Source organism: Sus scrofa, chromosome 6 (assembly GCF_054392235.1).
Source record: "Sus scrofa isolate SSC_HxYL_T2T_F1_AM1 chromosome 6, Sscrofa_HxYL_maternal_Yorkshire_Landrace_v2.0, whole genome shotgun sequence".
NCBI classification, from domain to species: domain Eukaryota; kingdom Metazoa; phylum Chordata; class Mammalia; order Artiodactyla; family Suidae; genus Sus; species Sus scrofa.
Genome location: NC_139388.1, coordinates 155,842,910 through 155,865,669, shown reverse-complemented (window position 1 = coordinate 155,865,669; position 22,760 = coordinate 155,842,910). Strand labels below are relative to the sequence as shown.

Here is a 22,760-nt window from a genome sequence, read left to right as displayed (position 1 = left end):
TATAAGACCTCCAGAAATTTTAAATTAATAACTAAGTCTTTTCAGTAAGGAAAAAGAAGTTTAAAATCTTAAGGGTCTCTGACTTGCAGCATAAGGTAAGGAGATGTATTTCCCAAAAAGATTTTATGATATGGATTTTGGATCTGAACTAAACTCAATGAGATACATAGAAATCCACAAAATTTTTAAGAAACTTGTACTAACACTACAAAACTGGATGAAAAGGAGTCGAAATTATTCAAAATGAAAAAAGTCCTCTGGACTCCGAACTTTCTCTGGGCAGAAAGTAGGCTGATAATGCACTCAGCTACAAACACAGGCCAGCTTTTACTAAAAAAAAAAAAAAAAAAGCTCAGAGAGTTTATCAAAACAGAGGAGAATGGAGAACAAAGGAGAACAGTGGGTTAGAGAATCACACACAGGTTGAAAACTAAACCCATGTCAATGAACATGTTCCAGCACTGGAGTAGGGAGCTCTGACATGTGCCCTGCTAGATTACAGAATTTCTATGGAAACTCTTTACTCCTTACCTCGCAACATTCCTCTCTTGGGGGGGTGATGCAGGTGGAGGTGTGTCTGTAGCATGTGAAAGTTCCTGGGCCAGGGATCTAACCCACACCACAGAAGTCACCCAAGCCACTGAAGTGACAATGCCAGGCCCTTAACCCGCTGCCCCACAAGGAAACTCCAATCCTCCTCTTTTTGAATGTGTCTTTTGCAGTTATCTTTTCTCTATCTCACCACTGTATGCTATGTGCATGAGAGAGAGATAACTCTCTTTTTAATTAATAGTTCTCTTTACTCAAGCAGCTGCATTAGAGGAACTTCAATCTCCATGTAGCCCTGATAAAGATAGGGAGATAATGGCTTCAAGCCTTTGCAATAATGGAATGAAGCTTTGGGAGATCTTATCCCATTATGAGAGGATAAATGTATTTTGTATGTGGGAAAAATGTAAGTATGACCAGAGGATATACTGCAGGGTGGGGAGGGATGGGAGTAAAAATCACTATAAATTCTTTGAAGTTCCAACCATCAAGACAGAGAATCAGTTTCCCTGCTCTTTCATCTGGGATGGCCATGTGACTTGCTTTGACAATAGAAAGTAAAAGTGATGTTGTAGGACCTCTTAGTTCTACTCTCACCTTTGTGCATGTACTACCTCCATTCTTACTGTCTCCGAACACTGCCACTTTATCAACAACCCCAGGCTAGCCCCTATGCGAATGAAACACCACATGGTGAGCAAGACCATGAAGAAGTAGACAAGATCAGTCGTCCCAACTGTTGTAGCCATTCCAGTTGAATCCCAATTGAGTCCTAGATATGTAAGTGAGGTCATATAGACCAGCCACTCCCTAGAAAACCAACCATTTATCTTTAAATGCATGAGTGAGCCCAGCCATCACATGGATGAGCCTGGTCCAAACTGCCAGCCCACAGAATGACAAATAAATATACGGCTGATTTTGTAGGTGTCTTGTTGTACAGCAATGGAAAGCTAAGGTGTTTCAAGGAAACAAAACCTTAAAAGTGAAAACCTGGAATTGATTATTTGGAGTACAGAGACTAGCGTGAGGCAAGCAAGTTATCTAGAATGCAAATATTCAGACATTGGCAAACTGTTAAATTTGGAATGGATGGGCAATGGGGCTCTACTGTACAGCACAGGGAACTGTGTGTGATTCAGTCACTTTGCTATATAATAGGAACTGAAGAAACATTGTAAATCAACCATCATTTTTAAAAAAGGCACTCACTCTCAGGGTTGTTTATGCACTCCCTTTAAATTTTGTACCGTATGCATCTCTCTCCCCTCTAGAAGCTGGTTCTTCTATCTGACTAGATCAAAAGGCATTAATGACCCAGTTGCCAGTGATAGAAGGAACACTGATTATCCACAGCTGAAGTGGAAAAATTTTTACATAAATTATTTGTAGCACTCAGAATCATGTGCCTATACAAGAGAAGTCCTCGAGTGACCAAATAGCTGCTGCTATAGAACATTTCAGTAAAAATAAAGAATTGATAGGTTGTTCCTAAGAGTGAAGGAGAACCTGGGGAGAAAAGATGAACTTAGTGCTTTAAATTCCAAGTTCAAAGTTTGATTAAGGAACGAGAAAGCGGCTATGACTACACTTAAAGAAATCATTATCTCTTATAGGCACAGGTGGAGATTTCAGAAAACCAAAGCAAAAAATCTAATATTAAAGGTAGCTGAATTATAATGCAAAATGCATCAGGAGCTCATAGGGTTTTGCATTAAGGTTAAAATGTTGAATGAAAAGGGGTAAGCCCCTCAAAATGAGGATGATGCATATGAGCAGATTCCAGTGAAACTGAGGACCACGAGCTCCGATTCTTCTGAGCATCCCTTGTCAGTAAAAACAACACCTCCTTCTTAATATATTGTTTTAGGGAAAAGGACGGTGAAGGGATTAAAAAGCATCAGAACATTGCTATAAATAGGACTTCTTTGCCTAGGAAAGAATACACAAGTAAGAACAAGAGATTTGACTCTAATTATGCAAAGAGCTAGCTAATATAGGAGGCTTGGATTTGTTTTACCTAGTCTTTAGGAGCAAATCGAGAGCCAGTTAGTATGGATACTACTGTTTCCATGTCAGAATTCTTTCCTGGACTTTCTTGATAAAGGTATGCTTTTCCAAACCTAAACACAAAGAAAACCTGTCAAGAAATTGGGGAAATGGAAAAATGCAAGAAATCCTTTCATAATGTGTACATACATCAAATCATTACACACTACACTTTAAATATCCTACAATTTTATTAACTATACCTCAAAGAAGTTGAAAAAACTGAGGAGACTCCTATCAAAAAAATCATCTTTTCAGTGTAGTATCTGCAGCTGCAACAAATATCTTCCAACTTCCCCTCATGCCCATTCTCCACCCTTATTCACCCTGGTCTGTGCCTAAAAGAGTGTCTTGCATAGACTACCTCAAATTACTCCCATGCTTTTGGGATAGACTTGGCCAATAGCATGCCGTGGAAGGAGGAGAGAGGAAAGAGAGGTGGGCGTGGTATTCATTTGGCTGACTCCCTTCCTAAAAGATCACCTTGAGTTGTCTGTGTCCCATGACCAACGTGATCTATTCTACATGATTCTCTCTGATTACTTATACCTGCTCCTCTTCTCATCTCTTTGCCTCAGGGAGACAGTTCTTCCAATATTGCTAGCCTTAGGATATTGAAGTGTCTCCTGGAGCACTCTTGTTAAAAGTCCCTTTGTAAATAGACCTCCCTTGAATCATTCAAATTAGAATGTCTCATTTAGTTCCTGTCGAGACACTGATTTATAGACCAACGGAAGGAGAATTTCTCTTTCCCAATAGTTTTAGCAAACAGTCTCAGGGCTGATGCTTATTGGCTTCCATGTTATACAGCTTTAGTTGTACAATTGCCAATAATTGTGGCCATGGAAATGCAATGTTTTGATTGGGTACATCCGCTTCATGAATCTACCCCCAGGAGTATGATCAGTCCCACTGGAACACATAGACTAAGAGTTTGAGAGAGAGTTCCCCAAAGAAAAATATGAATGAGCATGGATCTTAAAGAAAAACCATCTAATATCCACAAAACCAGGTAAGTCACAATTGTTTGGAATCTCAGCTCACCTATAAAACAGTAATAACACATCTAAATTGGGTAAATGGTAAGATAATGTGTTACTACTGTTTTATAGGTAAGTTCTTTGTTTTTTTATATCTTTCAAATCTATGGATCTAACTCTAGTCCATACTGGTAGAACTGAACAAATTTAATTCTATTTCCTGCTTTACTGACAAATATTTCTATGACCTTAGGCAAGTCAGCTCTTCTCTAGGCTTCTATCTCTATCTGTAAAATGCGAAGTTTGGACTAAATGATCTCTTGGGTATATTACAGATGTAAAGTCTCTATGAATCTATGATTACCTCTGAAATCCCAAGTTCTGTTAGGGTTCTTAGACTGCAAACATTAACAAACAAGCTCAGTATAACATCAGACTCTGCCTCCCAGAAAAAGGGAATGTATTGAAATGATATGAAAAGGTATAGAATCCAAGGAAAACATTAATAACAAAACTTTGGAAACATCAGAAACATACGACTATTTGAGAATATAAGCACTAGGGTGGTCCTTTTAGACACTGCTTATACAATGAGTCAGCTCCATTTTTCATCCCTCCATTCCAGTCAGTTTTCAAATTTCCAAGAATAACATCAGGAGTAGATTAGTGAGAGCTCTCTTCTTCTGGCTGGGAGTGGCAGAGTACCTTGCTGACATTGCCGCCAGGATACAATACATCGTGAGCAGAGAATGACCCTCAGAAGCTAGAAGGGATAATGAACAAGCAAAAAATTCTGCTATCCTTTATACAAGCAGCAATAGCATCAGAAGCTGGGTATAATTTTCCTTTGCTCATGTTTCCAATATAGCTCTGTGTAAATTCCTTTTCAAGTTACCTCGGAATTATGCGTGTTGTACCTAAGTCATAGTCCCAGAAATCTTAAAAAGAAAAGGCTTAACCTCCAAAATTCAAATGAATTGGTTAGGTCACCAAAAGATCTAGAGATTACAAATGACAATTTTAAATGAGATTCACTTCTCAAGAACATTGTAAAGCAAACACCAATAACTTGGTTTTGTTTTCATTAGGCTCTATTATTTTTCAGCCATGGGCAAATGCTCACAAAAATGAGATATTACTTGAATATATGAATGCAAAATCAAGAACTCCAGCAGAACAGGTGAATAATTTATAAATATACAAAATGAAACCATCCCTCCTTTAGTCACTATCAGTGTGTATAGAAACCAAAAGCCATGTAATTTCACAGTAATTATCCAATTTATTACTTGAGGCTTCAATATCAGCAATGAAAATTATGTACCAGTTATACTTGGAACTTTAGATTTTAGAGTGGAATGATATTACCATGAATTAGCAACTTGTTGACATCTTTAAGGAGATTTTAATATTTGGTGTTGAAATGGACAACTTACAAGGGTCTGCATAGGCATTAGGAACACATTGTACACACATGTGCCTTATATTTATAGTTCTGTGTTTGCATGAATCTTGGATCTATTTACCTTGTATTTGTAAACATTTGCAATGATTATATTTTTCTATTTCAGGTATGTTTCATTTTTCTAGATGTGCTTAATTTGCACCATTTTACTAAATAAAGTGGAGGAGGCAAACTTTTAAGGAATTACTATTACTCTCTACACCCCAGCTCGGAAAGTTGTAAGCACTTAATTAGCAGACTGGCCCTACTGAGGCTACACAGGCCTGAAGCAGGGCTTGGCACACTAGGTACTCAACAAATGAGTTATGAAGAGATGAATGAATGAATATCAAAAGTTTCACATGAGTTTTGGAATAAAGTTAAGATTCCTTTTCCAAGTAAGGGAACATCGAGAGATGTTTAGAAAGGAGTTCCCATTGTGACTCACTGGGTTAACAACCCAGCTAGAATCCATGAGGATGGGGGTTCAATCCCTAGCCTCACTCAGTGGGTTAAGGATCATGTGTTGTTGCAAGCTGTGGCATAGGTTGCAGATGTGACTTGTATCTGGTGTTGCTGTGGCTGTAGTGTAGGCTAGCAGATGCAGCTCCAATTCAACCCCTTGCCCAGAAACTTCTATATGCTACAGGTGTGATCCTAAAAAGAAAAAAAAAACAAAAAAAAAACAAGAGATGTTTAGAAAATACCAAAGGAGATCCAGAAACAAGATGTATATTTCCAAGTTAAGGTCTAGTCCAGGCCCCCACTCTGGCAGTGATTTTTGTTTTAAGCTCTTTGTCATTATATTAAACATTGTGCCTGATATAATACCTCACCATGGCACAAAAAGGGAAGGAGATATTAAAATGGAAAACCTTATCCATACAGGTAGAATCTTTCCCAATAGCTTGGGCTCTCAACTTCACTCTAAAGATGCCTCAAATTAAAAGAAAAAAAAATAAAGATAAATGAGAGTTTGAGTTCCTTCAATTCCTCACTACTTCCAGAAAGTGAAATCTGCCCACCTTCCTTAAGGAAAGCACAACTGGCAACAGCATTTCCTAAAAACCTGCCATGGGTAGACATCCCTTGTGATGGGACATTGAGATGGATAGAGCATTGTTCCTGTACTCATTGATGGGTATAGGTGTTAAAATTAGAAGAAATTTATAGAAGTAGTAGTCACTGAAAGCTATGGCAACACAGGCAAGGTCTGCAGACAAAATAAGTCAACGGCAGTTGAGATGGCTTATCAAAGAAGGCAGAAAGGGTAACTGTGCAATTGATAAGAACCACAGACTAGCATCCATGAGGATGCAAGTTCAATCCCTGGCTTTGCTCAGTGCATTAGGATCCACCATTGCTCAATCCCACTCCTGGGCATCTATCCAGAGAAAACCATGACTCACAAAGACACGTGTACTCCAATGTTCATTGCAGCACTATTTACAATAGCCAAGACATGCAAACAACCTAAATGTCCATCGACAGAGGAGTGGATCCAGAAGATGTGGTACATATACACAATGGAATATTACTCAGCCATCAAAAAGGACGGAATATTGGCATTTTTAGCAACATGGATGGACCTAGAAACTATCATGCTAAATGAAGTCAGCCATACAATGAGACACCAACATCAAATGCTTTCACTGACATGTGGAATCTGAAAAAAGGACAGACGGAACTTCTTTGCAGAACAGATGCTGACTCACAGACATTGAAAAACTTATGGTCTCTGAAGGAGACATTCGGGGGGTGGGGGGATGTGCTTGGGCTGTGGGATGGAAATCCTGTGAAATCAGATTGTTATGATCATTATACAACTACAGATGTGATAAATTCATTTGAGTAATAAAAAAAAATGAAAAAAAAGGAAAAAGGATCCACCATTGCCATGAGCTATGGTGTAGGTTGCAGAAGCAACTCAGATCCCATATTGGTGTGGCTGTGGTGTAGGCCTGCAGCTACAGCTCTGATTCGACCCCTAGCCTGGGAACTTCCATATGCCACAGGTGCAGCCCTAAAAAGAATAAGAAAAAATAAAATATATATGTGTGTGTGTGTGTGTGTAAATTTAGATTTAAAGACACACATAGGCTGAAAGTAAACATAAAAAAAGCTATTCTATGCTAATAGTAACCAAGAAAGATCAAGAGTAGCCATATTTATACCAGAAAATAGACTTTAGGTCAAAAACTGTCAAAGAGACTAAGAAGTACATTGTATATTGATAAAATGATCAATTCACCAAGAAGGTGTAACTATTAAATATATTTACACCCAATATCAGGGTACCCAAATATACAAGACAAACATTGACAGAAATGAAGGGATAAACAGACAACATTACCATTGTTCAATAATGAAAGAACATCCAGACAATGATCAATTGAAAAAAACAGAGGACTGGAACAACTCTGTAGACCAGATGGACTTAATAGATATACAGAACATTCCAACCAACAGCAACAATAGAAAAAAATACACATTCTTCTAAACTGAAGAACATTTTCTGGGATAGATCACATATTAGGTCACAAGACAAATCTTCAGTCAAATGCCCTACCCTTGAGCTAATACCTCCTCATACAAGACAAATCTTAACAAATTTAAGAAGGAAACCATGCCAAGTATTTTTTTCCCAGCCACAATGGAATGAAACTAGAAATAAATAGAAGAAAATTGGAAATTTTACAAATATATTAAAATTAAGCAATACATTCTTGAACAACAAATGAGTCAAAGGAGAAATCAAAAAGGAGGTTATAAATTAACTTGAGGCAAAGAAAAAACAATGTACTAAAACTTATGAGGCCCAATAAAAGCAGTATTTAGAGGAAAGTTAACAGTGCTAAACACACACATTAAAAAAGAAAAGAATCTCAAATACCTAAATTTATAATTCAATAAACTTGAAAAGAACAAACTAAACCCAAAGTTAACAGACAGAAGGAAATTGTATATTAAATCATAAACAGAAGAGAATAGAAAAACAATAGAAAAATTCAGCAACACCAAGTAGGCTTTTAAAAAAATCAACAAAATTTAAAAGTTTCAGCTAAACTAACAAAAAAAGAATAAAATAAAACCATAAATGAGGAGACATTAAAACAGATGCTACAGAAATAATAAGGTTTATGAGAGATTATTATGCCAACAAATTGGATAACCTAAAAGTAATGGATAAATTTCTAGTAACCTGCAATTTACAATGACTAAATCATGAAGAAATAGAAAATCTGAACAGACCTATAACTGTAAAAGGAAAAATGCTTCATGATTCCACTTAAGTGAGCTATCTAAAGTAGTCAATCTCTTAAAAACAGTACAAATTTTGAATCGCTAATCAAAACCTTCCAACAAAGAAAATCCCAGGACCAAATGGTTTCACTGGAGAATTCTACCAAGCATTCAAAGAAGAATTAGCACCAATTGTCCTCAAACTCTTCCAAAAAATTGAAGAGGAGGAAATATTTCCAAACTCATTGTATGACGCCAGTATTACCCTGACAGCAAAAACATACAAAAACATATAAAAAAAAAAAAGAAAAGAAAACTACAGGCTAATATCCATGGTGAATATAGATGCCAAAATCCTCAATAAAATACTACCAAACCAAATTCAACAGTATATTAAAAGATCATTCACCACAACCAAGTGGAATTTATCCCTGGGATGCAAAAATGACTCAACATACAAAAATTAATTAGACACAACACATTAACAAATCAAGAATAGATATCACATGATCATCTCAATAAGTGAAGAAAGAGCATTTGACAAAATTCAACATCCTTTCATATTAAAAGTACTCAACAAACTATAAGGAAATTACTTCATTGTAATAAAGGCCATATATGAAAAGCCTGCAGCTAGTATTCTCAGCATCAAAAAACTGAAAGCTTTTCCTCTAAGAACAGGAACTAGACAAAGATATCCAATCTCACCTCTTTATTGGTCTCAGTGTTAAAAATATTAGCCAGAGCAATTAGGTAAGACAAAGAAGTAAAAGGCAGGAGTTCCTGCTGTAGCACAATGGAATTGGTGGTGTCTCTGGAGTGCATCGATCCCCAGTCCAACATAGTGGGTTAAGGATTTGGCATTGCCTCAGCTGTGGTGTAGGTCACAAATGTGACTCAAATCTGATCTCTGGCCCAGGAACTCCATATGCTGCAAGGCAGCCAAAAAGAAAAAGAAAAAGTAAAAAGCATTCAGATCATGAAGAAAGAAGTAAAACTGTCTCTGTTTACAGATGACATGATCAGAAATGTAGAAAACCATAATAATTTAATTCAAACACACACACACACACAACTGTTAAATAAATTCAGCAAAGATGCAGGATACAAAATCAACATGCAAAAATCAGTTGTGTTTTTACTGTGTAGCAATAAACAATCTTAAAGGAAAATTAAGAAAACAATCCCATTTACAAAAGCATCAATATGAATAAAATGCTTAGTAGTAAACTTAACTAAAGAAGTAAAAAACTTAAACACTGAAAACTATAAAACACTACTGAAAGAAATTAAAAACACTAATAAATGTAAAGAGATCCCAAGTTTATGGATTGGAAACTTAATATTATTAAAATATTGATACTACCCAAAGCAATCTAAGATTCGATGAAAGTCCTATCAAAATCCCAATGGAATTTTTTGCAAAAGTAGGAAAAAAATATCCTAAAATTCATGTGGAACAACAAAGGACCCCAAATTACCAAAATAATCTTGAGAAAGTATAGCAAAGATGAAGGCTTCACACTTTCTGGATTAAAAACATATTACAAAGCCAAAGTAATCAAAACAGTGTGGCACCTCAACAGAAGGACAGACATGTAGATGAACAGAAAAGAACAAACAGCCCAGAAATAAACCTATGCATTTATGATGACATGATTTTTGACAAAGGATCAAAAACAAACAATGGGGACTAGATGATCTCAACAAATGGTGCTAGGGTAGCTGGACATCTACATGCAAAAAAATGAAATTGGACCCTTATATCATATTCAAAAATCAACTCAAAGTCAATTAAAGACATTAAATGTAAGACCAAAAAATATAAAACTCCCAAAATAAAACATAGGGGAAGGAAGCCTCTATACACTGGATGGCAAGTCTTAGATATGACACTAAAAGTACAGAAAACAAAAGCAAAAATAGACAAGTGGGATTACATAAAACTAAAAAGCTTCTTGTGTATCTAAAGAAAAAAATCGTGTGAAAAAGCAATCTACAGAATGAGATAAAATATATGGAAGCCATATATCCTATGGGTTAATATTATCCTAAATATACCCAAATATATCCTACAACTCAAATAGTAAAAAAAAAAAAAAAAAAAGTAACCCAATTTTAAAACAGTCAAAGAACTTAGACAAAGACATACAAGTGGCCAGCAGCTGTATGAAAAGATGTTCAACATTGCTAATCATTGGGAAAATTCAAGTCAAAACTACAGGGAGATATCAATTAATAGTTGTAAGGATGCCCATTATAAAAGAACAAAAACAAAAACTGAAAATAACAAGTTCTTTTAAGGATGTGAAGAAAGTAGAACACTTGTGACCTGTTGGTAGGTGACAGCTGCTGTGGAAAACAGAAGGGAGTTTCCTCAAAAAATTAAAAATAGAATACTATATGATCCAACAACCCCACTTCTGGATATTTATCCAAAAGAATTGAACTCAGAATCTTGAAGAGATATTTACACTCCCATGTTTATTACAGCAATTTTTATAACAGCCAAGAGGTAGCAACAACCTAAAAGTCTATCAACAAATGCTATAAACCAGCTATGACGGAAAAAATAAAAATCATTTTTAAAAAAATAATAAAGAATGTATATACGTATGTGTGACTGGGTCACCTTGCTGTACAGTACAAAACTGACAAAACACTATAAACAAGATATGATGGAAAAAACAAAAATTGATTTATTTAAAAAAATTTTTAAAATAAAAGTCTATCAACAAATGAATGGATAAAAATATATAATATATACACTCAATGAAATATTACTCAGCCTTAAAAAAGGAGGAAATCTTGTCATATGCTACAACATGGATGAACCTCGAGGAAGGACATCATGCTAAGTGAGTTAAGCCAGTCACCAAAGGATAAATACTGCATGATTCCAATTATGTGAGATGTCTAAAGCAGTCAAACCCTTAGAAGCGGAAAGAAGAATGGTGGTTGCCAGGAGTTAGGGGGAGGGAGAAATGGTGTTGTTCACTGAGTATAGAGGTTCAGTCATGAAAGCTTCCTCTGCTCTAGAAATCTGCTTTACAACAATGGGCAGATAGTTAACAATACTGTACTTAGAAGACTTAAGAATGTTGATTTCATATTATATGTTTTTACCACAATAGAAAATTAAAAATAAAAAGGAGAGTTATGGACAGCAGCTACACTCTGTAAGCAGGTAATGATCTAGACATGGATAATCTAAATTGTCTAGTCCAGCAGTTTCGAAAATTTTACTACCATTGGAATCCTTGTTCACTTAAAATTTTTCCCGTAAACTCAATGAGGAAATTATAAAAGTAGAACTGTTTGTGTTGAGTTGGGTTGGAGGGAAGGGATCCAGATTTTGGACCACACATACTATCCCTGATTTCTCTCTCCCTTTCAGCCCAAACCCGAGGTACCCAAGTTTCATGTAAGCTCTCCTCATTTTATAATAAAGATATAGAACCTCAGATAAAGAACCTGTGAAGAAAAGGGACTCATCCGGGATTATGTGGTGGGTTAGTGGCATGGCCCTGGCTAGAATCCACATCTCCTCATTCCCAGTTGGCGTTCTCATTTAAGTTCCTTGTGACTAACCTGGGAAATATCCAGCTAACCAGAAGCAACAGAGAAGCAGTCAGCTATGGAGGGAGGGGTGGATTTTTAAAATTAATCAGCAGTAGACATAGATTTCCAATGTCAACAAGTTTTGTATGCCTATTTTTTTTTCCATTATAGAAATAATACTCATTCATTAAAGGAACTTTTGAACCTGCAGAGATGCAGAAAAAAAAGAGAAAATATTATAATTCTACCAGTTATATATACAACCATTAACATTTGAATGTGGGGTTTCTGTTTTTAAATAATACTAAATTTTCACTGAACCAGGCTCATTCTGCATGTTCAATTTTGAATCCTGCTTATTTTCAATATCATAAGCATTCTCCATTTGTAAACAGTTTCTTTCATAGCTACATAATATGCTTGCAAATAGTTGTACTATACAGAACATTTTTTCTAGTTTTATACTATTTCAAATTGTGTTAAAATGAACACATATCTATGTATAAAATGGCTGATCCTCATTTATCAACCACTGATCCACACTTGATAGTGTACCAAGGTGAAATTATGGCATTAAATTTTAAGATTTTTAAGTTTTGTGGTGCATAGTTCCACATCACTTATATATTTTCTTATTCATGCACAATTATATAAACACGGTTTCAGAATTTTGGAAATAGAAAGACCCCAGAGACAAACAACTGCTGAATATCCTGGCATAGTCCTACCTCATCTTTTTGAAAGCATATACATATACAAACACAATTAACCAAATTAAGATCATTGTGCTTAGGTTTGGGTTTTGGTAGAATAGTTTATGAGGACATTTCCATGTGAATAAATAATACTTGAAGACCGGATTTGATTAATCCCAGCATTTTATCCCAGTCACACAGCCAAACATTTGCATTCATCCACTACCAATTCCACCATATCCACAACGCCAGATCCAAGTAACAGAGTACATGCAGGACCACCCCTTATAGGACAAGTCTCAAGATGTAACCCTGGTTGTAGTTCTCGTGGGAAGCCTCTGAGAAACTGACTCTCAAATGGATACAGGCAGTTTCAACATTTTCCCAAAATGGTCCTGCTGCAGAACGCAGCTCACAGTGATGCTCGGACCTGCCACTCACCAGGAACTGCAGCGACTTGGGACCCTTGCTCTCATCAGATAATGTTCCCAAATCACAGTGGTTCAGGCAGAAACTTTAGCATCAGGACGTTCCAGGTTCAAGTCCTGACGCTACTCCCCATGGGCTGTGGGGCTTGGATTAATTTAGATAACTTCTCTAAATCTCAGTCTTCCTCATATGCAAAACTGTGTGACAATAGTTACTACTTCATAGGTTGAAATGACGATCAGATGAGCCAAAGCATGTAAAGTACTTAGAAACGTAACATAGTACGCACTCCATCAATTTGAGATATGATTATATTAAATTGTTTGAGGAGTTCTGGCAACAGCTTGTCTCTGATCCCTCACAGCTTTCTCTTCTCACTCACAAATACGACTTTCTCTTTCTCCATTTATCTACTGACAGACAGTGCTTTTTTAACTGATTATTTCCCAAAGCAATCATCCTGGAATTAATATGGCAGTTCACAATGTTAACATATTTATCTTATCACAAATGTTATTAAGAGCTCAAAAGGGTTGAAATTGTCATTACCTATTTTTAATAAATAATTTTACTTCAGCACTTATCATTCCCAGGAGCTCTATATGACAGTATCTCCTTCAATCTTCACAAGCCCATGAAGTATTATCAGGACTATTTTTCAAGTGAGCAAATTGACATATAGACAGTTTAACAAATTTGTTGAAGGTCGTACCCGTAGATGTAAGATCAGAATTTGAATCCAAGCCTGTAAAACTTCAAGCTCTAAGCTTCATTCACTAGGCCAGGGGTCAGCAAACTTTTCTCTGTAAAAAGCCAGATAATAAATATTTTACCCTTTTCAGGCCATATGGTCTCAAACATAACTATTCTTCTCTGCCATTGCAGCATAAAAGCAGCCATAAACAACACCGAAACAAATGAGTGTGGCTATGTTCAATAAAACTTTATTATGGACACTGAAGTTTGAATTTCAAATCATTTTTGTAGTTCATAATATATGATTCCTTTTTTTCATTTTTTTCCAAACATTTGAAAGGTAAGAACTATTCTTAGTTTGTGGATCATATAAAAACAGATGGTAGGCTGCATTTCCATCTACAGAGAGAATGTGATGATCAGGTAACACAAGACTCTCCAGGCACATTGGGCTATTTTTAGGTTCCCAGTCTCTCCCTGGGGTCTTTGCTATGTTATTCTTTTGCACTGCAAAGTCCTGCCACCATCCCCCTTCTCAACATCTGCCTTTATCGGTCATGCTCTTTGTCATACTTTAAGACAAAATTTGCTGTTACTTCTTGCAGGAAAGGCAACCCACCCACTCCTACTCCCAACCCCATACTACGTTTGGTGGCCTTTTTCTGTTCTCCCTTAGCACCCTATGTGTTCTCATCATAGCATCTGTCACACTGGCTTGGAATTGCTTGCTCCCCTGCTCCGAAGACAAGTGCCGTGAAAGCAGGTTCCTATATTGATTATAATTGTACCTCCTTAGAAACTAACACAGTGTTTGAAAGAGGAGCCCAATAAATGTTGAAAAGGGGGATAAGAGGAAGGAAAGAAAGTAGGGAAAGGGAAAAAGATAAATGATAGAAGTACTTAACTATAAATACAGGCTCTGAGTGGGATATGGAGAGGCAGGAGTTGAGGGGAGAAGCTGACACCAAACCATGAGGAGAGAAGTGGAAGAAAAATTGCCTGAAGTGGATGTGGAAACTCTATTTCTGCTTCTCATGAGGAGTAGTCCACGATCCTGTGTAAAAGCAGTTGCGCATTATACGGGGTCAGGAAAGAAAGGCAGAAAAAAATCTCTTAGATTGTCCCATCAAGGCCTAAGGAAAAGGCACCACCTTAGACATTCTGGGTGTCCCATGGAAGATGTCATGCTCTCTGGTATTTCTGGAATGTAGAAATGGCAACGGTTTGAAAACAGAAACAAACTCACAGGTTTCAAAACAGATCTTATGGTTGGGGAAACCGTTGGGAGGAGGGAAGAATTGGGAGGGTGGGAATAACATATACAAACTGCTGTATAAAATAGATAATAGAATCTACTGTATAAAATAGAAAATAGAATCTACTGTATCGCACAGGAAAATCTACTCAATAATTTGTAATAACCTATATGGGAAAAATAGATATATGTATATATTTGGTTCACTTTGCTGTACACCTGAAAATAATACAACCACTGTTAAGTCAACTATATTCCAATAAAATTTTAAAAACTAAATTTTTAAATGTTATGATTGTATTTAATTAAATGTTATATGTATTTAAATAAAATGTTAATGTTATAATTTTATTTTTTAATATTATAGCAAGTATAAGAATCCTACTGAAGTCATAAAAGAAAAAGACATTAAAGAGTCAAAGGTGAGATGGGGAAGCGGATATCTAAAAGTCTTCTTTTAGCTTTAGACAAATTTGCTCTTTTCAAGAGATTGTTGGAACTTTGATTTGTTCTCCAAAACTCTCCTTTGAAGCTAAGAGTTTATCCCACACCATCAATGCTTCAGGTTTGGATGCTTTGGTTTTGGGGGTTTTTTTGTTTTTTTGTTTTTAATCTCTTGACCAGGTACACTGTAGGAGAGCTTCCTTGAGATGACAATATAGAGATAAGGAAACACCAATTTTTCACTCCATTGCTACACTTTGCTTCCTCCTCCCCTAACCCGGATTCTCTTCTCTGCTGGTGCCGCCCTCCAGGGAGATGCCAACAAGTGCTTCTACCAAGAGATTCTTGGGAAGTGCAAAGAGAGATCTGACTGCATGTGTTGAGTCACAGTCCAAATCCCTCTTTCATTCATTCTTTGAAGCCTTTGCAAATGCCAAGAAAGACGGCTGTCGCTGGAGAGGTAGAGAAAAAAAAAAAAAAAAAAAAACAAGAACTGCCCAACATTGGTCTCACTGTCTTGGCTTCCTTTCCCTGCTCATTATCTCCATGAGAAGAGGTGCTCTTGGATGTGTACTGGCAACAGCTTGTTTCTATTCCTTCACAGCTTTCTTTTCTCACTCACAGACAGGACTTTCTCTTTCCACATTTATATATTACCACACAATGATTTTTCAACTAATAATTCCCCAAGCAGTCATTGTGGCAATGAATATGGCAGTTTACAAAGTTCTCTTAAAGAGGTGTACTGCTCTTAAAAACAAGAGAGGTCCTGGGTAGAGTCTGCCTAAAGAAGGCATGATGCCTTCCCCCTTCCATCTGGGAAATGAATAAGGCTATGGACTGAGACTCATGAAGCCCAGGCCCACTAACAAGTCTGCCACTAACTTGGCAGGTGTCCTTGAGTAAGCCATTTGACTTCTGAGTTCAGATGGATCCTGTGGCACACCATCCAGATGCCATGCAGCTACTGGGAACATTGGAAGTTGACAGTTCTCAGCTGAAAACCCCACTGGATTTTGTCTTGGCTGAAATATGCATGTAGCTCAAAGCTACATTTAATGACTGGATGATCACTGCAAGAGTACAAAGATCTGGCCCCCTTGACCAATTTGGAAAAGTTCTGTAGGGCCATCCCAGCTTCTGGGTTCTCTGTAAGCCTAGCTATGCCTTCGTTGGGACTGCATGGGTTTTTAACTCCTCCCTCTGCCCAATTCTCCTTCTTTTACTTCCCTGCAGGTGTTGACCCTGACAGCCACCTCAATAAAATCCTTACATGCAAATTTCCACAAGCTTACCAAAGACTCAAAGTTTACCACCCACCTGGGACACTAGTCCTTAGCTTTTCCATCCATCCAATAAGTGGACTGTGCTAGATGCCTCCATTTCTATCTGTAAACACGAATAAAGTACAATGGCCCAAGTGCCAGCTGTATAATATAATCAGGAGAGATAGCGCCTGGGTTCATGCGCCTCTGAACACAACTGAATTACGTAGTCCAGGGTACAGCTCTTCAAATGCTATGAAACAACTGGTAGAGTTGTGAACAGAGACACTGAATATTAGGGTTTCTAGGTTGGAGTCCTGACTCTGCCGCTAACTTGCTGGCCCTCATTTTCTTTTTCTTTCTTTCTTTCTTCTTTATTTTTTTGAATGCACCTGTGGCATGTGGCAGTTTTGGGGCCAGGGATCAAGCCTGTGCCTCAGCAGCGACCTGAGCCACAGCAGTGACAACACTGTGATCCTTAACTCACTGAGCCACCAGGGAACTCCATCATTTTCTTAATCTACAAAATAAAAGGCTTTGTCATGTTCCTTTCCTCTCCTTATTTTAAATAAATTCATGTTACCTCTGCTTGGAAAACGAAAGATTATTTTTGGAGAAAGTGGTCTCATTCAATATGAACCAAAAGCTCATGTTAGATGCCCAACTACTCATGGCTCTTTATGGCACCCTCTGCAGGCATGGTCCTCAGAAACCTGTGGTCTGAGGCTGGCTGACATGCACAGGGAGCCACAGAAGAGGCAGCTTCCTTGGATTCAATGTGCTACTCATCCACGATGGAGAAGCCACTCTTCAATGATAAGATTCTTATGTATTCAGGAGATCATTAGAGGGGACTGAAAAATCATAATATATGTTGAGTACCTGCTAAGATCCTATCACTGACTCATACTTTTACATAGTTTATTTAATTCCAACAACACCCCCTGAAAGTAGGCTATTGCCCTCTCCGTTTTACAGATAACACGTAACAAACCAGACTCATGCACAGGGAATGTGGAAGAACAAAAGCTAGGACCCACCGTGGTTCCATCACACTGTAATAGCAGTACTGCTCCTTTGTCTCCTCAACTAGAGGTGAAGGCTCCTTGATGGCAGGTCCCATGTTTCGTTTGTACCCTGAGTACTTAGCACAGTGGCAAGCATCTGTAGTTACTAAACTCATGTTTCTAACATTAATTAAGACCTCCTGACTTCTCTTGCTATTTCTACCACACCATCACACAATCAGCTTTGCTTCCTCACCTGCACATATTTCTAAAAATGATCCATCTTGAGACAGAAGATCAAGCCCAAATCACAAAGAGGTAGTTTATTACAGTCTCCCCACTTATAAGGGGACACCTGTTGTTTGGCCCCTTTGAGATTTGGTAGCTGGCTACCTAGCCTCAGCTGGGTCTATTTGCACGCGATTGGCTCACTTGGGCCAGCTGAGCAAGAGTTTCACTGATCATTCCTATAAAGCCATTAACGCTTCTGAAAGCCGTTACATTTTAAGATGGTTTAAATCTATCCATCTTGTCATTTTTAACCATGCCCACAAAAAGCATCTTAAAGATATTTGATCATTCAATTAGACTAAATGAGGCCAATGTATACACGGCTGCCTCAGAGGTTATCATGCTTAATAAAACATACTTTATAAATCCTGTGAAGGCTGTAATTAAATTTACAAGGCGCTCTCCTCACAACTTGAACAAAGGATGTCTGAATGTTGTGTGTGTATATGTGGGTGTGTGTTTTGTGAGTGTGTGTGTGTATGTTTTAAAGTCCTGTTCCATAAGGATTATAGCTCCCCTGCTGTTTGGAAAAGATAATTTCACTTGTAACACTAATAACTTGAGCAGGGGAGAAGCTGGCCTGGTGAATGGAATGCACTTCACTGCACATCTTGGCTCAGCTAGAAATCGGAAACAGATGGTCCTTGCGGCTGGTTTCCCACTCGAGCCCGCTCACTGCCAGCCTGTGGTCTTCAGTGAGCTGCTGCTGGCAGTCTGTGACTTGAACATAGTAGGACAGTGGCAAAAGAAATCAAATCTTTTCCAATGAGCAGCAAGTTATAATGAAATTTGACAGATCTGACATTCTATACCCAACATCTAGTTAGAATATATTAACCTTTTAGTTTTCTTAAGCGCCTTGCATAGAAGTTGTGAATAAACTTATTAGAGGGTTATGTTGTATGCATCTTTTCTTTTTCTCTTTTTTAACAGGGGGCAGAGGGTTTAGTCCAATCTTGGGTGGCAGCTGGTTAACAGAAAATGCAGAGAAAGTAAAAGTCAGAGAATTTCTAAATGGCAACAAGGCACAAGAGCTGCCACTAGGGAGAAAACCAATTCTTTGCAGGGCATGGCGGGTGAGTTTCTGCTGAAAAAAATTATCAATATTTTTTCTCAGGAAAAATATATATATATCCTAGATCAAAAATCTGGGCAGATCATTAAAATTGATGGGGCTGTCTGGACCCCCTGGCATTTTCTTCAGTTCTGCCCTTTGCAGCTTTGCAGCATTTGCTTCTGCCATACGGTGAGAAAACCATGCCAGGTGACTTGGGACACTGATTTTTTTTCAGTCACCACACTCATGCCCAGTAATGAGTACCTGTGCAGAAGACTTTGCTGATTTCATCAAAAGGGCTAAAGCTCCCACCAGAGACCTTGGCATTTTTCTGGGCTTTGGGAGAACTAGGTTATCCAAACTTTTGTGTAGATTCTTCTTCCAATTCCCAAGCTTATGTTTGAGTACACACTTATTTTCCATGTTAGACAGTGATGTCCTGAACATCATTTTAGGATTTTCCACCTGATCAAGGTTAGAAAAAGACCTAGGTCTTTTAATAGTCAATAATCCCTCTTCAATACAGGGTTTTTAAAAGTCTTCGATGCCCCATTGCCCTAAACGGAACTTCTCTGCATTTTCTGCAACAGGGTACAATTCTAATTTCATTATTTTCAAGAGCCTGGTGATTCAAAGCCACACATATTTATTAAGCCCAACACCCAATGATACAAAAGAATTTTTTAAAAAGTCTTCTGAGTACTAACTAACTGGAACAGGAAAAGCATGAACTTGTTTTTCAAACAGATACTGGGTTGACTGCTTTTAATATGTGTCCTTATGCAAGACTCTGACCTTTGACTCTGACCTGCAATTTGAAAAGAATAATACCAACTTCTTAGGGTTGCTGCAGAGGTTAAATGATACACCATACCTGGAAGCACCTTGATAAAGGTCTGGCACATAGCAGGCACAAAAGCCTGGAGGCAACACCAGCTGGTGAAGCTCTGGAGTCATAATTCCTAGGCTTGAATCCTTCTTCCGTCTCTACTCCAGGACCCTAAACAAGTTGCTTAAACTCTCAGAGCCTGTTTTCTTGCTTACAAAATGGGTCAATAATAAACCCTACCATATAAGGACCTATCTTAAAAAAAAAAATCTTAGAACAGTACCTGGCTAATGGGTGGCACTCAATACATGTTAGCTGTTATTACATGTTGCATTCAAAATCAAGTTGCTCTTCTCCTAGAGTTTCAAATTTCCAATGGCCCTCGAAACAAATCTTGAAAAGGAGAAAAAAAAATGTAGTTGCCTACATCGCAGAAGTTTCTGTTAAATGAGTGAATGAATGAATGAATGAATGACATATGTTCGCTAAAGGCAAAATATATTTGATCTATGTGAAGTACCAGTGGATGACAGAGATAAGGAAGTCAACGGAAATTCAAAGGGGCTAGAGATCCCTGCCGACTAGGATTTTGGAAAAGGGTGTTAACTTGTAAAAGGCAGATGTTGTACTAGGAGGGACAATAGTTCAAGCCAAGGTAAATGAACAGGTGGTGTAAATGTGAGAAGAATGCAATCAAATTTCAAATCACCTAAGGTTCTGTGCCTTTATACTAGCTTTCTCTCACAATTTAGGGAGCCCCTACTGTCTGCCCAGCACTGAGCCTGAACTTGTAGCTACTAAGACAATGCATGGTCCCCGACCTCAAGCATCTCATGGTTCTTCTTGGAAGGCCAACTGGGAGGCAGATTGCTTCTAGGAAAGGGGGCTAAGAGGTGAAATGGAGTGAGGCACCAATTATTATCAAAGAGCAGAGTGAAGGGACCTAACCCAGCCTCACAGGGCAGGACCAGAGGTGAGAGAAAGGGGGTTCCTCTCAATGGAGGAGAATTAATAATAACAAAACGTCAATAACAAAATAATGACTTTGCTTGAAAACTCACTGCATATCAGAACTATTGACTTTATGCATACTTTTGCTACTAACTAGTATATGTAAATGCTAGTCATATATATATAGTTATATATGATAACAAGTTATCTTTCTGATTAGGATTCAGAGAATTAGAGAGGTTAAGTGACCTAGGAGGGGTCACACAGTAACCAAACAAGCCAGGATTTGTGCAATTGGACTTCAGAAACTGTCTTTTCAATGACTTTACTATCCAGCCTCTGAAAAATCATTTAATATTCTATTTCATGTTGGTTTTTAACAACATAAGACAAAAACCAAAGCCTGTCTTTGGTATCATACACCTGTTGGCAGCAGAGTCTTTGAGGCCTTTATCCAAACGCACTGAAGCAAAGACCCAGATGGGAATCCCCCATCCCCTCAGCTCTCCTGGGTTCTTCCCATTCACCCAAGGGAGGTAGGAGGTTGATTTCGGTAGCATTGGCCACGACAGCCGGAAAAAGGCTGGAACATGACTTGTCTTTATCCCAGGGGGCCTCATGTTATGACAAAACAGTTCCCTGTCTAACGTTCCCCCATAGCCACCCGGACCATATTCCTCATACATGCCCAGCAGTTTAGCCCATCACTTGACTTCATAGCTAGGGGATTCCTACTTCCTAGAAAACATATCCAAAGAATGTAAGCAAGTCCAAACCCTGATGGACTTATTTCTTGATGAGAGGGCTGTTTTTGCCTCAGATTCATTCACGTGCAGTGGGAAGAAGTATTCAAATGACGAGTTAAATTCAAAACATGTAGCCGCTTTCTGTTATTTTTTTTTTTTCTGACTGAAAGCAAACCATTTAGATGTTTGTTTCCAAAAAGGCATCTGTCAGCAATCAAAGGGGAAAAAAATGCATAAAGCAAATGCAATTGTTTGGAGTAGCATTTCCTGGATCATGTTAAATGCTTGAATTGCTCCCCATTATGCTCACCAAATAATTTTATTTCCCACAATAATTGCAATATTTAACATGTTTTATTTAATCTTGTTTTAAGGCTATTAACAATGGGCCACACTGTGAAAAGATTGATTGCTATATGGGAAAGGACAGTTTCCACCAGCCTCTTAGAGAACAATGATAAAGTTAAATGCAACTAATTGTTCTGGATTTAAAACACTATTATCCAATAATATTTCTCATTTCTTTTTTCAAAACTACTGTGCCATCTCCTGTAAAATGCTCCCAAGTATTCCATCATTCACAGAGTGAAATCTGGACTCCAGTTTAGCTTATGTCCCATTCATTCATAAATAATGGGCACGCATAGGGTAAGCTGAGTTGCAGAAATGCAGCGGCTCAGATAAGAGATGCCTCCAACTTCGGAGGCTGCAGCAGGACAAACTTAGAAATTGGACCCACAATTTTGGACCCACATGTCGAAAATAGCCATGTGCATTCATGCCATAGGAGAAGGCTGGGGAGACTTTGGCTTTGTCTGCTTGTCAGAGACAAGTTGGGAAGAATAAAATGGAACAAGAGGTTGATGCAAAGACAATACTACTCCATTTCCTTTCTTTTTCCCTTTTCCCTTTTTTTTACCCCGGTGTAGCCTATTTTACATTTATGTAGCATTTTCAACTTTCTTCTCTTTCTTCCGCTAAACGGTAAGCTGAAGGCTAGGTCATTTCACGCAGCAGTTACACAAGGCAACCACACTTTTGACCGGCAAGCTCAGAGCAAGGTCCTGGCAGAAGGTCTGTTTGCTCATGGACACTGGATAACTTAGCACTTCCTTGCTACCCACTCCTTTTCTGAATAGAGAGGTGACACCAGAATTATAAAGGCTACAAAGATGCTTCTAAGAGTAATGGCAATATCCATATTTGATGATCATTCCTGATACCGCCTCCTACCCCATATTATCAGAATTAAATTCTCATTCATTAAAT

The 22,760-nt window shown here is 37.9% G+C and overlaps 1 long non-coding RNA gene across 3 annotated transcripts in view; it reads right to left on the bottom strand.

The window, feature by feature from the left end:
* LOC110261419 (uncharacterized) overlaps positions 1–22,760 on the bottom strand; it is a 143,798-nt gene that overhangs the window by 116,518 nt on the left and 4,520 nt on the right. The window contains exon 2 of one of the 3 annotated variants that reach the window (XR_014808134.1): positions 13,663–13,753. The exons of the other annotated variants lie outside the window; for them this stretch is intronic. This is a non-coding gene — a long non-coding RNA (uncharacterized LOC110261419). The remainder of the gene's footprint in view (positions 1–13,662; positions 13,754–22,760) is intronic. 3 annotated transcript variants of the gene reach the window in all.